Source organism: Rousettus aegyptiacus, unplaced genomic scaffold, assembly GCF_014176215.1.
Source record: "Rousettus aegyptiacus isolate mRouAeg1 unplaced genomic scaffold, mRouAeg1.p scaffold_m13_p_4, whole genome shotgun sequence".
Taxonomy (NCBI): domain Eukaryota; kingdom Metazoa; phylum Chordata; class Mammalia; order Chiroptera; family Pteropodidae; genus Rousettus; species Rousettus aegyptiacus.
Window position 1 is genome coordinate 16824710 of NW_023416307.1, and position 19362 is coordinate 16844071.

At 33.8% G+C, this 19362-nt stretch overlaps 1 pseudogene; it reads right to left on the reverse strand.

Annotated features, from left to right (window-relative positions):
* Positions 1-16087: 16087 nt before the first annotated feature.
* Positions 16088-16206, reverse strand: LOC118602459 (annotated as a pseudogene).
* Positions 16207-19362: the final 3156 nt, after the last annotated feature.

The following is a 19362-nucleotide window of genomic DNA, read 5'->3' on the forward strand; positions in this document are numbered from 1 at the left end:
GAACATATGATGCCTTTCCATTTATCTAATTGTTCTTTAATTTCTTTCAATGATGTTTTATAGTTTTCCAGTTAAGTACGGCTTGTACTTCTTTCAAATTTATTCCTAAGTACTTTATGTTTTGTGCTATTATAAGTGGAATTATTTTAATTTATTTTTCAGATTATGTATTGCTAGTATCTAGAAACATAATGGATTTTTGTATATTGAGATTGCATCCTGCAACTTTGTTGGTTTGTTAGGTTTAATAATTTATTTTTGTGGATTTCTTACGGTTTTCTAAATATAAGGTTATCCATCTGAAAATAGTGATCATTTTTTTTCCATTTCAATCTAAATGCTTTTTATTTCTTTCTCTTGCCTAATTTCCATGGCTAGAACCTCCAGTACAATGTAGAAGCGTGAGAGTGGACATTCTTGCCTTGTTCCTCATCTTAGAAGGAAAGCATTCAGTCTTTCACAATCAAGTATGATGTCAACTGTTGACATTTTATAACAGATGGTCTTTATCCAGTTAAGGAAGCTCTCTTCTGTTCCTAGTTCAAGTGTGTGTGTGTGTGTGTGTGTGTGTGTGTGTGTGTGTGTGTGTGTGTGTTTTATCGTGAAAGGGTGTTGAATTGTGTCGAATGCTTTTTCTTCATCTATTGAAATGATCATGTGCTTTTTGTTCTTTATTGTATTAGTATGGTATATCACATTCATTGATTTTTGTATTTTGAACCAACTTTGCACTTCTGTGATAAATAACACTTAGCCATGGTGTACAATCCTTTGTTTATGTTATCGGATTTGACTGCTACTATTTTGTTGAGAATTGTTGTATTTATATTTATAAGGGACATTGACCTGTAATTTTTTTCATTACAGCTTCTTTGGTTTTGGTATCATGGTAAAACAGTCAAGTAGCATAAATTTGGAGGTGGTCCCTCACTTACTATCTTTTGGAAAAATTTGTGAAAGATTGATTTTGATTTTTTAAACACTTTAGCCAGTGAAGCTATCTGAATATGGGCTTTTGTTAGTGGGACATTTTTTGATTGCTAATTCAATCTTTTTGCTTATTATAGGTCTATTATGATTTTCTGTTTCTTCCAAAGTCAGTTTTCATTGTTTGTGTCTTTTTAAGAATCTGTCCATTTCATCCAGGTTATCCAATTCGCTAGCATACAATTGTTTGTAGCATTTCCTTTTAATTCCTATTAGAAACGGAACTCTAACTATGCGAGGAAATACACAATGCAATGTATATATTTCTTACTGTTAAATTGTACACCTGAAACTTACTGGATTTTGTTAACCAATGTCACAAAAAAGAAAGAAAGAAAGAAATTTAAAAAAATTGAAAATGATGTTTCTTTTTTTTTATTCCTGATTTTACTAGTTTTAATCTTTTTTTTTTTTGTCAGTCTAGCTAAAGTTTTGCCAATTTTGTTGATATTTTCAAATCCACTAATTTTGTTTTGTTGATTTTTCTATTGCTTTTCCCCCTATTTCACTTATTTTTGCTCTAATCTTTGTTTCCTTACTTTTGCATACTTTGGTCTTATTTTGCCTTTCTTTTTCTAGTTTATTAAGGTGAAAGACTGTTTTATTTATTTGAGAACTTTCTTTTTTTTAGTAGTAGTATTTATAGCTATAATTCTTCCTCTAAGAACTACATTAGTAGCACTTACAAATTTTGGTAATGTTTTGTTTTTGTTTTTATCATCTCAAAGTATTTTCTAATTTGCCCTGTGATTTCTTCTTTGATCCATTTTTTTTAGGTGGGTGTTATTTAATTTATACATATTCGTAAATCCCCCAATTTTTTTCTGTTGTTTATTTCTAATTCTATTCTATCACAGTTGAGGAACATACATTATATAATTCAAAATTTTTAAAATTTATTGAGGTTTGATTATGACTTACCATATGGTCTGTAATGGAGAATGTTCTATGTACACTTGAGTAGATTATGTATTCTACTATTGTTGGGTAATATTCTATAGATTTTTGTTAGATATAGTTGTTTTATAATGTTTTGCTTCCTTCCTGATATTCTGCCTCATAATTGACAGTGGGATATTAAAGTCTCTGTTTTATCGAATTGTTTATTTCTCCATTCAATACTGTCATATTTTGCTTCATGTATTTTGGGACTCTTTTGTTAAGTGCATAGAATTGTTTATAATTGTTATGTCTTAGAAATGAATTGTCCCTTTTATCACTATATTATCTCTTTCTTTATTTCTAGTTCGATTTTTTCTTTTAAAGTCTATTTTGCCTCATTCATATAGCCATTCCAATTCTCTTTTTATTCTATTTCCATAATATTTCTTTTTTCATTCTTAACTGTCAATTTGCTCATATTTTTGAACCTAAAATGTGTCTTTTATAGGCAGCATATAGTTAGATCATTTAAAAAAATTTATTTTGCCAATATCCATATTTTGATTGAATTCTTTGGTCCACATGCATTTAAGGTCATTACTGACAAGGTTGGATTTATATCTGTCATCTTGGTATTTATTTTAGGTTTCATGTTTTATTTTGTTTCTTTATTCCTCCATTTTTACCTTCTTTTTTAAAAATAGACATTTTCTAGTATATCATTTTATTTTTTATTATTTTTTAACAGTATTTTTTGTTATTGGTTGCTCTGGAGATCACTGTTAATATCTTTTAAAAAAAACCTAGTTTGGATTAATACCAACTTGACTTCAGTCTTATACAGCTTTGCTCCATTATAGCTTCATTTCCTCACCCCTTCATTGTGTTAATATTGTCACAAAAATTATAAAAATACATTTTAGACATTGAGCATTTAAAAATATCTTTAAATTTTGGTTTCTTTATTTGTAAAAATAGTACTAATAGTAGTTCTGATGTCAAAGTGTAATCATTAATACTAAATGATGCAATCCATGTGATGCTAACACAACACAGTTCCTTGTCTGGACTCAACAAAAATATTATATAAAATTGGGGATGTATACACCACTTTAAAAAATACACAAAGTTAAGGGCCACTAGTTAGCCACTCTTTGAAATACCTCAAGTGAAGAGACATTCTTTGACTAATGTAGCTTTTGATCATTGTTAAATAGCTTTGTTTTTGCCTTCTTATTCAGATCCTTGTCTCCTTGTATTTTCTACACATTGATTCCAGACTAATCTCCTGGAAAAATATCGATGAGGTTTTTCTGCCCCTTCTAAGGGGCAACCCTTCATTTGGTTTCTTTAAACACCAGTGATATGCAGTTCATCAGCTCTTCCACAATGAACATAGTCTCTGGACTTGCCCTCTCTTGATGGTGTTTTTCTATACTGATCACAGTTTTTAATGTCTCCTATAAATATGAAACTTAAAACTAGTCCTATTATAAATATGGTTTAAACATGGACAAGTAAAAGATGCTTATGAGATCTCACGGCCACTCAGCCCCATTTATAAGTATATAAATATACACTTGATAGAGCAGATAGAGTGTGCTTTTTCTCTTGATTGAAACTCCATGTGTTTGTTCTTTCTCTATCCTCACTTTATTCCATCAATTAAAACAAAACAAAACAAAACAAAACAAAACAAAACAAAAAGACCTCAGTGAATATTGAAAGTATGTTTTAAGAACCTTGAGAGAAAGTCAGATGCTAGACATCCAAATTAAAATTAGACAACACTTGTTTCATTGAGGTATAAAGTTTATTAGTCATTCCCCCCACAGGCATAACTTAGATTAATCCTGTTTGAAAGTTATTACTTTTCTCTCTCATGATTTATTTAGACACAAAACATATCTCTATAATTTTCTGTTTAGCCATGGAAAGCTATACTGAAAAGCTCCCAAATGCTTTCCTCCTTTACAAATAGAAAAGTTGTTTATATTCAGTTATGTAATAGGAGTGAAAACTCAGAGTTTCACCTACAAGTGGAAACTCACATCTCACACTCCATTTGTACTCTTTCTTCTGCACCTTTTTTCGTGGTTTATGGAAATCCTGGAATCCCAGAAATTCAAACAATATTGGTGAATTTCCACACCTGGTCTCCCAACTCTCAGAGACTCTGTTGGTCTCACGGTTTTATGAAAACATGCACCCAACAACCATATAGTGAAGGGAGTCTATATTTTAGCTTTAACAGGTAGTGATTTTTTTCTACCAAATTCTAAAATCATTATGACCAAGGATCATTTTTGAGTTTCTAGAGGTTAAAAAAGTATCTGGGGGTAAAAAAGAATATTTAAAAAAAATTCTTGTTGACTAAGCCAAGAATGAAAAGCTGTGAGTGAAAACCGAGGACAGAAAAACAAAATCTGTGACAGTTAGAATTGGCTAAGAATAAGGGAAGGAATATGAGAGACAGTCTTTATGAGATTGCAAAACAATCTTTTAATTACCCTTCTTGAATTAAATAAAGGCTATATGGTATAAAGAATATAGTCTTTGTTGTTAAAAAGTCTTTAAATTTCAGCCTTGCCATTTTCTAGCCATTTGATCATGAGCATAGTAACACACTCAGTAAGGGGTAGCAATTATTATGTATAAAAAGAAATAATAAGGCAGTCCTTAATTTATAAAATGCCATATAACAGAATTACAAATTTATTTCTTAAGTTCACTGAAACAATTCTATGTCAAAATATACCTTTGCTTTTTATAATTACAACACTGGCATTTCAAGTAAATACAGAGTTTTGAGGCTAGCAGACAATATAGTAATCAATATGATATTAGACAATAGATCAAACTAAAGCAATTATCTACATAATATATATCTGTGAGGCAAGTATTCTAATATATGTAGCTTCAGGAATAGTCTATTAGCAAGATCTACATTCATCTTACTTTAAATCTAACAAGTGCTTAGAGACCATCTATTTTGTGAATATTTCACACAGACAGAAATGGATAGAGCAATACTATATACTTGGTGCTGTTTTTCTGGTTTGCTTACTCTGGGCCCATAACCTTGACTTAACCATTGGAAAGTATATATATCCCATTCAAGGCAGGTATCTGATAATATTTACAGTAACTACAGGGTTTCTTTAATTTGTGACTTTTTAAAAGTGGCAAAAGAAATCCTATATTATGTAATAGAATGAACCCTAATTGTAGATGACAACTATAATTAAAATACATTAGGCTCCTGATAAAATTTCTAATTTATTAAGAGACACAAAAGCCATTTTCTAAAATTTCATTGTGGTTTTGTTTCTATACCTGTTCTTTTTGTTCTCTTGATTCATGTCTGCCTACTGAAGTGGTCTTGTCTCACTCTCTTCTGTACTGAGGTGTCACGTTTGTGTATCTGGACTCTAATCTCAGTATCTACTAATGGATCTATTCAAAGTACAGCTTTATCACTTTTGCAAATCGTTAGAGATGATTGCTTTCTCCTGTAGGGTTGCTAGAGTTCTTGCTGTGTATTTTATGTATTATCAAAGTGAATTTCCTCTCTTTGCACCCTCTTTCTCTCTGTCCTAACGAGTGTGGGTTTTTTTTTTCTTCCTTTCCTGTGCTACCTTCTTTGCTGCACTGCACTTGGGACAGGTGTTTTGAACATTTCTTCCTGATCAGGGTCCAAGCTGCAGATGCATTTCTTTCTTTTTGTCAGAATTAATTCCTTTGTTAACACCATTATACATCTTCTATCCTAAATATAGCAGATCAGGGGACACTCCTGTGAAAATGTTTTCTAATTGATATTGTGAAAGCTGTACTCACATGGAGGAAGACACCAAAGGCTAGATTATGATGCTGTGCAAATAACCCCCAAATATCAGTGGTTTAAAACAATAAATGCAACATGTTCATCCTTGTTGATTGGGTACTCTGCTCATTCTGATCAGCGAGAGATAGAGGCTGACAGAAGCTCCATTTTAATATATATTTTCATGCTTGGCAAGTTAGAAAGGAAACATAGCAAATTGCACACTGACACTTAAAATTTCTGCTCTATAGTATTTCATGCCATTTCTACTCATATTTCTAAAACCAGTCACCTGAGCACAGTTGATATAAATAGGCAAAGAAGTAGGATCCATTATGTGTCCCGAAATAGGAAGACTCAGCAAAAATTACAACTTTATAGGAGATAAGAGATGTAAGCCCTCCTGAGGGGTAAGTAACATATTCAGGATTATCCAATCTTATTAATTAACTCAGCAACAATGATTAGATAGGATCTTAACTGAAAATTCATTATGGCACAGCTCATGTACTTCTCAACTGAAATGGGTCTCATAAAGGATCTGGATCAAACTTGAATGGTGAGCTGAAGAGAACAATGGCAACCTGAAACAATGGTTTAAACAATACACATACTCAAAGAAGGTGCTATGACCTTGGCTTGCTGGGAAATAAGCAGCAGATAAAGTAGCTTACATACAATATCCAAAGATGAGTGGATCCTTCTGGGCAAAAGTTGCAACTGTCTACAGTATGCAAAGAGAGAAGTTAAGACACAACATACACTGCATAGAGCAGGTGGAGCAGACTATCACAGAATCATTCTTACGTGAGCAGCAAGCATGGAAGGCCTCTTTCCTCCATGCCTTGCACTGGTCCCTCTACAGTAATCACAAATAAGTAGCATTTTCCTTCTGGCGGAAGGATCACAATTTAGAGAGATTTTTTTAAAACATGTTTCCAGGAGCACATATTCCTCATAACGATAAAGCATTTGAAAATATAATGTGAAAAGAGTGTAACCTTAATTAAAATGCTCTCCTGTTGCTAATTCTATAGTCAAAATGAAAAATTAATAGCAATTTTTTTTCTGTCACTTTTAATGATCTTTGGAATCTTTCCAGACTATTTTTTTTTTTTTTGGTGCTCACTGATGATGATGAATCAGATTAGACTTGCTAAAGTAGAAATGTTTACACGTTCTAAGAAACCTCATGTTTCCCTCAATATTGGATGCGACATGCTTGCTTTGTAACATAGTCAGGTGGAATTGAATATAAACTTGAAATGTGTTTACTTTTACATTTATTACATAAGCTTTAAAGAAGTTTGGTATCCATGTGAGTGCATTTTCACATCAGTAAGAAGGAGGTATTTCTATAAAATGTTACCTCTCCTGCTTGATTTGAAATCACATCTTTCAGAAGATCAGTGTAAGTTCATATTATCAGTGGATCTTTTTCAAAAGTAGCCAGTCGAATTTTGCTAGGAATGAAGTCTTTCTAATTCACTTACTTATGAATTCCTAATTTTACATGAGCTTAAGAGTTTAAGTTTGAAATGTTTATAGAAACTGGAGATTTTTTTTAATGGTACAAAGATTATTTAGATAAAAGTAGAGACATTTAAAATTATAATACACTCAAGTATATCATTCGTATCATACTTATTAATGTTTAAAATGCTCTGACAGCTTGCTGATTTTTCTAACAAAGTTAAACTGAACAATATTTATATCCATACATTCAAGTTTAGACAAGAAATAGTGGGAGGTCTGCTTTCCCTTTGTCTGAAAATTTCAGTGCTTATTTTCTTTATATGTTCATACAAAATGTACTTTATTTCAGATGAAGCAATTTTGTAATAGTTATGTGTAAAATGATTCCAGCTGGTTTATTTCAGAGTTTGCAGCACCAATTTTTTCTCTTCTTTCAAAAGCAGTTTGAGCACTCTTTCAGTTATCTATTTCTGCGTTACAAACCGCCCTAAAACTTAGTGTCTTAAAAAAACTATTTTATTACTCATTATTTTGTAGGTCAGGAATTCAGGCAGAGCTCAGTGGGGGTGGCTTGTCTCTGCTTCACCTGGTTTTGTCTGGGTGGCTCATCTGGAGGCTGGAGGGTCCAGGAGGGCCTTCCTAAAGTATCTAGGACCTTCGTTCATTTCCAAGTGTCTTGTTTCTTCATGTGGTCATCCTTCATTTAGTTGTCTTTTCTGAGTTCCTTTACATGAAAAGTGAATTCTGAAGAAACAAATGCAAAAGTTGTAAGAGTTTTCAAGACACAGGCCTTAGTCACACAGGGTCACTTCTACTCTATCCTACTGGGCAACCAAGTCATGACAGCCTAGGTCTCAGGAGGGTGAAAATAGACTTTATACCTTGATGGAAGGAGTGGCATTATCACATTGCAAAAGGGCATGTGAGAAAGGAGGGGTTGTTGGAGCTATTTTTGGAAACAATATGTAGTTGACCCTCTGTCATTGTGGGTTCTGCATCCACAAATTCAACCAGCCACAAATTGAAATATTCAAAAGAAAGAGAGTTATGTTGTTGCTGTTATGTACCATGTAGTTAAGCCCATGATGGTTGCATTATACTAAACATGTACAGACTTTTTTCGTTGTCATTATTTCCTAAATATTTATGTAGCATTATATTGTATTAGATATTAAAAGTAACCTAGAGACAATTTCAAGTATACGAGAGGATTGCATAAGTTACATGAAACTACTGTGCAGTTTTATAAAGCAGAGTTGAGCATCCATAGATCCTGGTATCTGTGGGGGGTCCTGGAACCAGTTCCTCCATGGGTATCAGGGGTGACTGTATAACAAACACGAATGGATGAATTACATTTCTAAGGCTGCTACTATATGTTCCTTTGCCCAAATCATAACCTAGTAGTTTATCGTATGAAAGTCTGCATCATTGTATTTCTATTTGGGAGCTATCAAATGTCTCATGTCTCAGTAAGTTGAAGTGAATAGTTCATTATCCTGTCTTTCAAATCTCTGGCAGTTTGATGTGATTTGGAATATGCTTCACAAAATGAATGAGTTTGGGGACATCATTAGCAGTATCAGAGACATTCATTCTTCAAACATGTCTTGAGTACTCACTGTGGTTAAGTACAATTCCAGGCATTGGATATGCAAATAAAGATGGATAAGAAATAGTTTGTATTCCATGTTATTTGATTTACTGGTCACAACTTATCTCTCCCTGAATTGATTTTATGCATTCGCAGCCTGGTCATGGATCCTACGGGTGGACTGTACAGGGGTCTTCAGTAGAGCCAACTGCCAAGTGACTCCCAGATCTGTGAGAAACATGGTTATTGTATGCCTTTGACATTTTTTTGGTTGTTTTCTATATACAAAAGCTGCTTGAAATAAGTTATATGCTATAATTTAGTGAAGGAAGACACGTAGACAGACAACTATGCTATAATGTACTATAAGCAGCAATGGAAATCTCCAAGGAGGGGCAGCTACCCCATTTTTGGGGGGATGTATGTGGGTTTTCGTAGAGCATGAGGAAGTTATACTAGAAGGAGGTAACATAAAGCTGAGGTTTCATAGTATAAGAAGGGATATGTAAAAGCTAACTGAATAGGAGAAAGTATTACAAGCCAAATGTCAGTGTGAACAAAGGCCGAGGGGTAAGCTGCAATGAAGAAAACTATAATAGCAGATCATTGTTCCTGGAAGTTTAGTAAGTTAGTCAGTCCTGATTAATAGAGAAGCTCAATCCCTTAAGTTGGCTTTGCCTTAGGTTCCAATTCTAAGAGCTTTCTACCATGATAATAACTAGGATTGACTTGAATTTTGTTACTCTAGCTAAACATTTTAGAGTACATGCACTACTGAAATTAATATGAATACAGTTTTATTGTTTCTGCCTTTACAAATAATAAAATTACATCTCACTTAAAGATTTCGATTGTGCAGCCATAAAAAGCATAGACGGTAATTGTAGACATGATTCCAAAGAGGAAAATGATCATTTGAAAATGAACAAGAAGTAATATTGACCTGGCCTGATCTTTTATGTGAAATTACAAATAGTCTTCCTTTTAAATAGTAGCTTTTAAAAAGTTTATAAGTAAATTACATTGGATATCATTATAAAATTATTCTGACAGAGAATAATTTTTAGAACTATGGGTAATGTGTCTGTTTTATAAGCAAAATTTTCTTCTTTTCTCCTCAAGCAAAATTTTCATACTATGACTTTTTATTAATGCCAGGGTTACCTTTATGCAGAGTTATAGTTCAACAGGTGATTCCTATTTTAATATGAATTTTAGAACTAAGGGTACCTTTAAATATATTTTATTGATTATTTAGACCTTAGTTATTTTTCTGGTTCTGTCCTTTACTCTCTATGAGAACTTGGGCAAGTTTCTAATTCTCTCTGTATCTCACTGTTTTTACCAGTAAAATGGGGAAATAATTCTTACTATACGTGGAGCTCTAGTAGTGATTAAATGAGATCTTACAGCACTCTATGTAACATATGGCAAGTACTCCAAAAAAAAGTTAGCTACTGTTATTTTTATAATAGTAATAATATAATGAATAATTACTGTTGTTACTTAATCTTATGGGTGAAGAAACAAGAGACCAAGAGAGTTTAAAGGACTTGGGCAAGATTTGTGCTTGCAGCTTCAGAACCTGAAAGATGTTTGGTTACTGACTTCCCCACCAGTGCTTTGCCCAGAAGAAGGCCAGTCCTTGCATGAAGTTTACAAGGATTCATAATGAAAGTGAAGAATAATATTGGAAACCACTGCACTGGTGAAACTGCTTTAAATAGGAAGGACATAGATTGCTAACTGTAAATATCAAAAGGGTGGATAATTGTCCTCAAACACATATGTACAATATACAGTATATATATTTATAGAATCAAATACAAACATATTAATTCAAACACTTGCATTAAAATTAAACTTTTCTTTCAGGGAGCTCTTCATTTATGATAAATAATTTCACTTGTAGTTTCAAAGCTTTTGGTCAAATTTCAACAAAAGAGGTGGTAGAAAATTTTTACATGAAATTATTGAACCACTTTCTAAGGGTAAACAAAAAGGGCTGCTATTCAATTTAAAGAATATAACTGTTGGAGCTTTCGGTTTTATCCAAATGACTGCACATAGTTCTACTTCAATTTCATTAGAAAAGTAAAATTAGAAAAGCTAAACATTAAATCTTATAAAGAAATATAATTTGATTTAATGTCATTAGAAGCCAGTGCAAAGTAGAGGAGACTGTAGAGCTGGCTTAACTGCTTCTGTGCTGAATAAAACATCAGCCCTTAAACCATTCACCTACATGCTCCCTGCTGTACCTATTGAAGCTCACTTTTACTCATTAGCTCAGTTATTTTATGGTATGCCATTTTAGGGACACATATGTTTCCTATTAGCAATAATGAATTAATGGGAGATGTGTGGTAATCTGATAGCAAAATTCAGTAAAAATTCTATTTGAACTTAATTCTGTGGGATATGAGCATAACCCACAAAGGAGTACTCTGATCTATGGTGAAGAATAATTTGCCTACTGCTCTGGTTTGCAATTAATGAAAAGTCCTCAGGAAATCCCAATTTCTGATTAAAGAGAGTTGATTATGATTAATGTATCCAAATTAACTGCCAAAAATGAAACCACCTCATAATTATCTACATTATTCCTCCAATTTTAAATTCCTAAGGCTACTCATATCTGTGTCCTTTTCTTTAATCCTTAAAGATGTATATTTCATTTTTTAACTTTTGATTAGCATGACAACGGTTGTCCTTTGTTTCTGCATGTAGACAATATTCAGGGTCTTATGAATTTTCTTTTCACCTTTCTCTGTCCTTCTGTAAAAAATGTCACTGGTGTTTCAGAAAGTTCCATAAATCCAAGATGTCAACTTTATGATCTTGAAAACACTGCCTCACTCCCGAGTACTTACTCTTAGCCATTGCGTGTGGCGCCTTCCATGTCACTTGGTTGAACTTTGGGAAGGCAAAAGACATATTTCAGGCAGATATGGCATGGAGGGCTACTAATTTCACTTTTTGAGCTAGTTCCCTAAGTAAATAAGTAAGTAAATTCTTACAGATCAAATTTTTGTAACATTATAAGTTTTTGCATTTTTAAGGGTATTTGCAAATATTTTTGTGGGAAATTTAGAAATGTTGCATCAATGTCTCTTAATTGGATGCTATCCTAAACTGGAAGTCCTCCAAGTACGGTATGTATGTTAGAAAGTAGCTACATATGTATTTTAAAAGCAGCAAGAGGGTATTATAATTTTTAAGCTCTTTTAATTTTTAAGTTAGGAATTAGTCAAAAGGATTAATATTTACTTCTCCAAACAATTCAGTTGGTTTACAGAATACTTTCCTCCTACAGGAATTTCTTTCAATACTTCAGTTGTATTTTGGTATTAACCTATTTTACACATTACTTAGAATTACAGTAGGAAATTTGAAAACACAGATAAATAAAAAGAAAATTCAATCAAGATCTCATTATTTAGGCACAAGCACTATTAACAATTTGGCACTTGTCACATACTGTTTTGTAGTTTAAAAAATGCGTACATATATCTTTTATTCTAAAATAAGCTTATTTTAGAATATTGCTTTGTAGCCTACATTTTAAAATTTAACAATATATATGGACTTTTTCATAACATTTAAAAAATCAATATTTTTATTTTAGTGTGTGTATAGTATTTTGTTGCATAAAAGTACCATTATTTAGGTTGAGTCCATTGTTTTTGCAATTATAAGTAAAATTGAAAAGATCATCACTGTAGCTAAACTTTCATGTAATTAATCATTTCTTTGGAAATGTTTACACATTTAATTTCTAGGTTGAAAGATATACTTTTGAAATAATTATAATTTAAAATGCTTTTGAAAAAGAATGTTCCAATGTCTACTGTTAAGAGTAGTATATGAGAGTCTCCATTTCTTAATAACCTCACTAATAGTGGAGAATATTTCTAGTATTGGATAATTTCATAGGTTTGACATCTCATTGTTGTTTTAATTATTATTCATTTGGTTATAGTTTTTAAAGAAGAGTATTGATCATTTGTATATTTTTCTAAAATTTCTTTTATTGTCATTGACCTTATTGTTCCACTTTAGTATTTATCGTTTTAAAAAATTATTTTGTAAGAGGTCTTTACTTTCCCTTTGTCTTTTATAAATACTGTAAATATGTTTTCAGTTTGATGTTTATTTCTAACCTCTGTTTCTATTGTTTCTGCCACCAGTTTTTAAAAACATTTCCATACTCAAATCTACCAACTGCTCTCGGATACCTTCAAATTTCATTATACCCAAATGTTCTTCCAAACTTAGTTTTATCTACTTCATTCCAAAACTTAATCTAAGCCATGATGCAGAGTGTGCAACTTGCAAATGTAAGTAGTCAGAGAGATTCTGTACTTCAAAGGCACAGGGAAGTGGTACATATGAAAAAGTGTAAGAGAAAGGTGTCATTTCTTTGCATTTGTATGACCTTTTGCAGAACACTTTTCAAGGACAGGAAATCTTAAAACTTTAGCATTAGTCAGTTGATGAAAACTGTAAACTTAAATGTGAATTCTAAGCGTTCCTAACTAGAGAAACTAAAAATGTTATGTCACTTGAATTAGGAGATCTGACACCAGAAAGTAGTCATTAAAATGGAAATTGTGTCACACATGTGCAGTATGACACACCAAGGGAACATATCGTGAAGAAAGCACATCCGAACAGAAGCAGGATAGAATCTTTGACAGACTTTCTACCCATTCGCTGAAGCGAGTCTGAATAAAATATTAACAGCAGGCCTATTGAGTATAATATATTAAATCTACTGTATTTATAATCATATTTATATTTATTAATTTGTAAACTATATTGTTTTTATTCTAGAACAAATATCCAATGATTCTTCGCAAATTATTTATTTTTATTAATATTGAATTAAAGAATGCTTCTGAGTATGTTACATTCTCAATACCCAGGCAAGACCCTTTCTGTTATTGGAACCTGGATTTCAGTCCCCGGAGTTTGCTAAATCAGTAAGAAGTACCAATTACAGAAAGGTGACTTGATGAAGTATATTCCTGCTTGTGTGTGCTCTATGGGGCACAAGCACAAAATTAAGTACTTCAGGAAGAAACATAACTGTTTCCTGCATGCTCATTCACTTTTATATTTTGTATATTATGATATGGAGATACATCATTAGAATGTCACTAAAATGCTGAAGACTGTCAGAAATAGCTAATGTATACTCTGAAGATATGATTCTGTCACTCAATAAGGTACTTGGTATTCTGTCACTGGAATTGCCATTATTTTCAAAATCTTAGAACTCAATCTGGTATTGATTACTTCTCAAAAAAAGGGATAGTCTAACTAACTCACTCACTCACTCACTCATTCACTCCACCAAAATTAATGAGATGATAATGAATAATGGGTAATTTCAAGGTCTACTTTGTAATTTATTTGTTGAGTCAATGTTACATGTTATAAAAAAAGAAATCTAGAAACATCTACCTAATGTAGCCGCCTATTTCTCCTGTTTTTCTCTTTTTGTTTAGAGAAGGAAAATGTCAATGAATAAACATCTATAGCTTCATTGTCACTAAAACTTATTGAAGAGGGCATTTGGGAACCTCTCTTTGCCTCTCATCTGTAAAAATGGGAACAATAATACCAACCTTATAGGATTGTAATAAGGGTGAAAATGTTTGTAGTGGTGACTGATACTTAGCAAGCATCGACAATATTAGTTATTTTGTCATCGCCATTATCATCTGCAGCAGCTTCGCCTTTACATGGGTTCTTCATGAAGCGGACCTGAAACAAGGGCTTAGGGCAACTGTATGATCCCAGAGATCCAGGTGAGCAATAGGGAAGGGAAGCACAAAGAAGAGGCAATGCAAGATACCTTAGCAAGTTGGCCATTGTTATAGATGCTTGGTTTATTGATCCTACAGAATCATCTGGGAAGCAGTGTAAACTATGCCTTGGAATCCCCTGTAGGCATGGGAGTAAAAAGAGAGCCTATATCTATTGGCTTCCATCTTTGATTGGTTAATATGTGGCTCCATGGAACGTTAACCCCAGATGTCTCCAGGTTGTGTAGATATGGGCAGCAAGCAGATTTTAGTGGGATCCCACCCAGCAAAGCCCTGTATAAGGAGGGAGGAGACATACATTACAGACCTATGACAAAGATCTGTCACCGTAGGAAGATGGACAGAGCTTATGCAGGGCTGTTGAGGCCCAGGGATTGGAATACGCCAGGCAAGGCCAAGGGAATTCTTCATGGTTCCTAGGAAGTAGTTGATATCATCACCACCATCTTCATCATCATTATTGTCATATGTTAGCCATCCCCTACCTCTAGTTACTAGAATCTACCATTGTTTACAGGAAGAATCACAGTGGATGAACGGCCAAATTGGCTTAGGTCAGTTTTTAATATATCTTTTAACAAAGCGAATCGCTTTCAATTATACACCCTTATAAACATCTGGATAATCCTGTTCGTTCTTGTTTTTCAAGTTGCCATTCTTATCTGTTTTTTTCTCAGCGCCACCATTTTGGTGTTAGAATCTATTATGTCATACCTCAAATATCTTTATCCTTCTTGAGTTCTCTCTTTGTTCCTAGTGACTCTGATAGTCAGTTTCAACATACTGTTACTTAATCGCATTTTATGAAATGCAAATTTCATCCTACTAGTCTTCTGCTCCAAACTCTATCTCCAGGTAAACAAAATATGACTTTCCACAATATGGTCTTAAACTACTTACCAGCTTTACTGGCTCTTCTGGTTAAGCAATGCAGTATACCCTTTGCTATCTGAACGACTTTTGAACTTTTCTCCTCAGAAGCTCTGGTGTATGCTGTTCCATCTGTCACATGATCTCTGGTTCTTTGAGGAGCTAAATTCTATCTTCTTTGGACACCTCAGATATTGCCTTGTTCACAAAATATTTTAAGTTTTTCCTGGGCAGACTTTTGCATTTTGATCTAGAAAAATCTGTAAACTGCTCAAACCACTTATCATTGGTACCATTTATTTAACAATCACAGACATACTGATTTATGGCATATCTTCTGTTATTATCTGAGCTCTTATTTTAATAGTTGCTCTCATCTTGAAAGTTAATGAATTCAGGTCTTTTGTCTTCACAGGCAGGGCCTATGACTTACTTTTCTCAGTGACTCTCACAACATGGCACAGTGTGTACGTGCAGAATTTGAAATTTCTGATGTCCGTGGGTTTCAGGGTTTCTCAACCTCAGCACAATTGACTTTTTTTTTTTTTTTTTTTTTTAAGGCGAGGCAACGCTTGGTCGACCTTGTCAGTTTATAATTCCTTATTTTTTAATTTTTTATGCCTATAGCACTTGGTCTTCCTAGGTGGTCTCCCATCCAAGTACTAACTAGGCCTGACCCTGCTTAGCTTCTGAGATCAGATGGGATCGGGCACGTTCTGGGTAGCATGACTGTAGACACATAGACATTTTGTATTGGATAATTCTTTGTCTTGGAGGGCTGTCTTGTGCATTATAGGATGTTTAGAAACATCCCTGGCCTCCGCATATGGTATCCCATAGCACTTCTCAGTTTATGACGGCCCAAAATATCTCCACTTGCTGCCAAATGCCCCTGGGGGGATTTACCCTCATTGAGAACCAGTGGGTTACATGAAAAAAAAAATAGTGAAATTCAGCATTTAATGAAGGGTTTGTCCAAGAAAAGCACTCAGAAGCAATTTATTCCACTTAGATGTGGGTTGACTATACTTCTTCTCTTAGATTTTATCAGAAAAGTGCCCTTGCTTTCTTTAATCGCCTACACAAGATCGAATAGTTGTCATTTCTCTGCTTTCTCCAGGCCCTCTGTCTCTCTGGGTTACCTAAGTTTTCTTCATCAAGCTACATTTCCTCCTAATTAAAACTCCCTATCACCTATGCAAAACTGTTCTTAGCAGCTGTTATTAAAAATGGCTGGGGTGAGAATATAAAACTAATGTTTAGTTGTATCTGCTGTTTCTCACATCTAATCAATCACCAGTGTCAGCAATTTTATTTTCTAAATATCTTTCACATGCTGTAAAAGTTTTCCCTAGTAGTCATGTTTCAAATTAATATGATGAAATAATGTAGGACCATAGACAATTGGAGCTAAAAGTTTAGAAATCAGTGAAGATTTTACAGAAGGGGAAACAACCTCACATTTCCCAAGTTATTGCGTTGTTAAGGTTATGGTCTGGCAGGAATAGTTCTCGAGTTCAAGTTTTCTGATCCCTAGTTCAATGGTCTTAAGCTGTGATTTGTCTCAGGTGGTATGAGTTACAGTTCCTAGGAAGAAGCAGGACCCACAGTAGCTGGAGAGACTGCACAGAGCTGGAGGCAGAGGAACAACATGGCAGAGAACATGAGGACAGCAGCTTTATTTTTTTCATTTTAATACTAAAGAAAATTTGCTTTAATAGTGCTTTGTACTTGAATTTTCTGGAGTGTCTCCTGCTAAGGGAATAGAATGACAGTTTACTGAAGTCAGGTTTCAAAATAGTATATCAGCCACTAGTATCTTTTCTTTTTGTTGTTTATAGTAAACCCCTCGTCTTTATTCTCACTCTATTCTACTTCTTCCCATCAATGGTGCTCCCTTCCTCCATGTCGCTTTCTCTACCCTTCCCCCTCCCCCTTTCCCTCCCTTCCCCTCCCCCTCCCCTCTCCTCCCCCGCCCCCCTCTCTGTCTCTGTCTCTCTTCCCCATCTCCTTCTTAGTTACATTTACCCATTTTAATTAACCCTCAATTAGATTTATGGGTCATTTTCTAGTTTTAAAAAGATCACTTAATACAGTTTTGGACTTGGGTTATTCTAAGTAGCTCCTGGAGTGTCTACTGGACAGAACGTCGCCTAATGAAAAATTTCTCTTTTGTCTAAATCTATTTTCCAAAATTTTTGATTTATATCCCTGTCAATAAGAAATATTTGAGCAAACAAGTATCTTGTGATATAAATATTTATGTCGGTAACATGTACCTTATAAGTCTGAATATTAATAAAGCTTGATCACTGACTTTTGGATATCGTCAGGAGCCATTTTGAGAAGCCATTATGAGGCACTGAAGAAGTCACATAGCTAAAAGCCATGGTATGGCTGATGAGTTTAAAACAATGGTCTTGTAGCTAAAAGCCATGGTATGGCTGATGAGTTTAAAACAATGGTCTTGTAGCTAAAAGCCATGGTATGGCTGATGAGTTTAATACAATGGTCACCTTGGTAAGCCTCATAAAGTCACCTTTTAAGGTAATGGAATGTTATACTACCATGGAAACAAGAACGTGTAGGATCTTATGTAATTGACAAGCATTGTTTTAGATATGTATGGTGTGCTTTGCTATGGTAACGTGGTGATTGATTATGGTATTCAAAAATCACATAAAAAGGCTATGCTAAATAAACTCGGGGCTGCAGCTCTGACTGTATGCCCTCCCGGAAAGATCTTTTCTGTCTTCTCTTTTTTCGCTTAAGCTTCACCCCCCTCTTTCAGGTACTGATTGACTTTAGCCGGCTGGCTCTGGCAGGATATATGTAAGAAGTTCTAATATGTTCTTTGCATACCTCCATAGCCTCTCTTGCTTATCTTATGGGGTATATGTACCCTACACGTTAGCCCACTACCAAGAAAACAACTCGTATTTATAAGCCCACTGCCAAGAAAACAACTCGTATTTATAAGCTGATGTACTTTCACCACTGCAGTTTAGTTGTTAAATTTTCTTCAAATAATTCTGTGTCTAGAATGATAAGGAGAATACCCATGTAATGTCCTGTCTTCACTTCTTTATTGCTTATTGACGTACTTGACGTAATTTACCAGATGATTCTAGCATGGAGGTGAAATTATATAGAGCGTTTGAGTAAAATCTTATCATTCTGAGTTGCTTCAGAATAAACTCATTGTTTTTCTTAAACATTCATGGACCAATTAGAAATGGCAGAACTTTTTAAATGTTCGTAACAATATTTTAGAACCTCTGTTTCTATTAATACCATTAGGGAGCAACATTCTCATTAGACACATTTCTTGTGGCTGGTAGGGCTGGAAAGATTGTAGCATAATGATTTTCAGACCTGCAGCCTCCATCAATCAAGAATGAGAGAGAGACAGAGAGACAGAGACAGAGAAAGAGAGAGAAGTGCAAAGGTACAAAAGGATAATTACTAAAACATGTGTTTCAGATTTTAAAGACAATTAGCTGGAGACCTCAAACTTTCTCATTCAGCACATAACAATAAAAAATAATGCTTTGTATTAGGTAAGCATTTTATGATTTATGAAAAAAAAAACGGGATTGTTTCATTTGATGTTTATATCAATCCTGTGAAGTAGCCAGGAATTATTTTCTCATTTTTTTTTTCATTCAAAAGAATTGATAAAGAGGGGATAAATGACTTAAAGTTTATCCAGCAAATCTGGGTAGAACAAACTAAATCTAGGGCTCCAGTGCTCTGAGCCTACTTTTCTTTAAAAAAATTGTTTTTGTTTGGTGGACCTTTAATGATTTAGTTGTCTATTTATGTAAATAAGATTTTCATAATGTTAATTATAATCACAAAAAACAACTCTGTAACCTAAGTGGAATAAATAT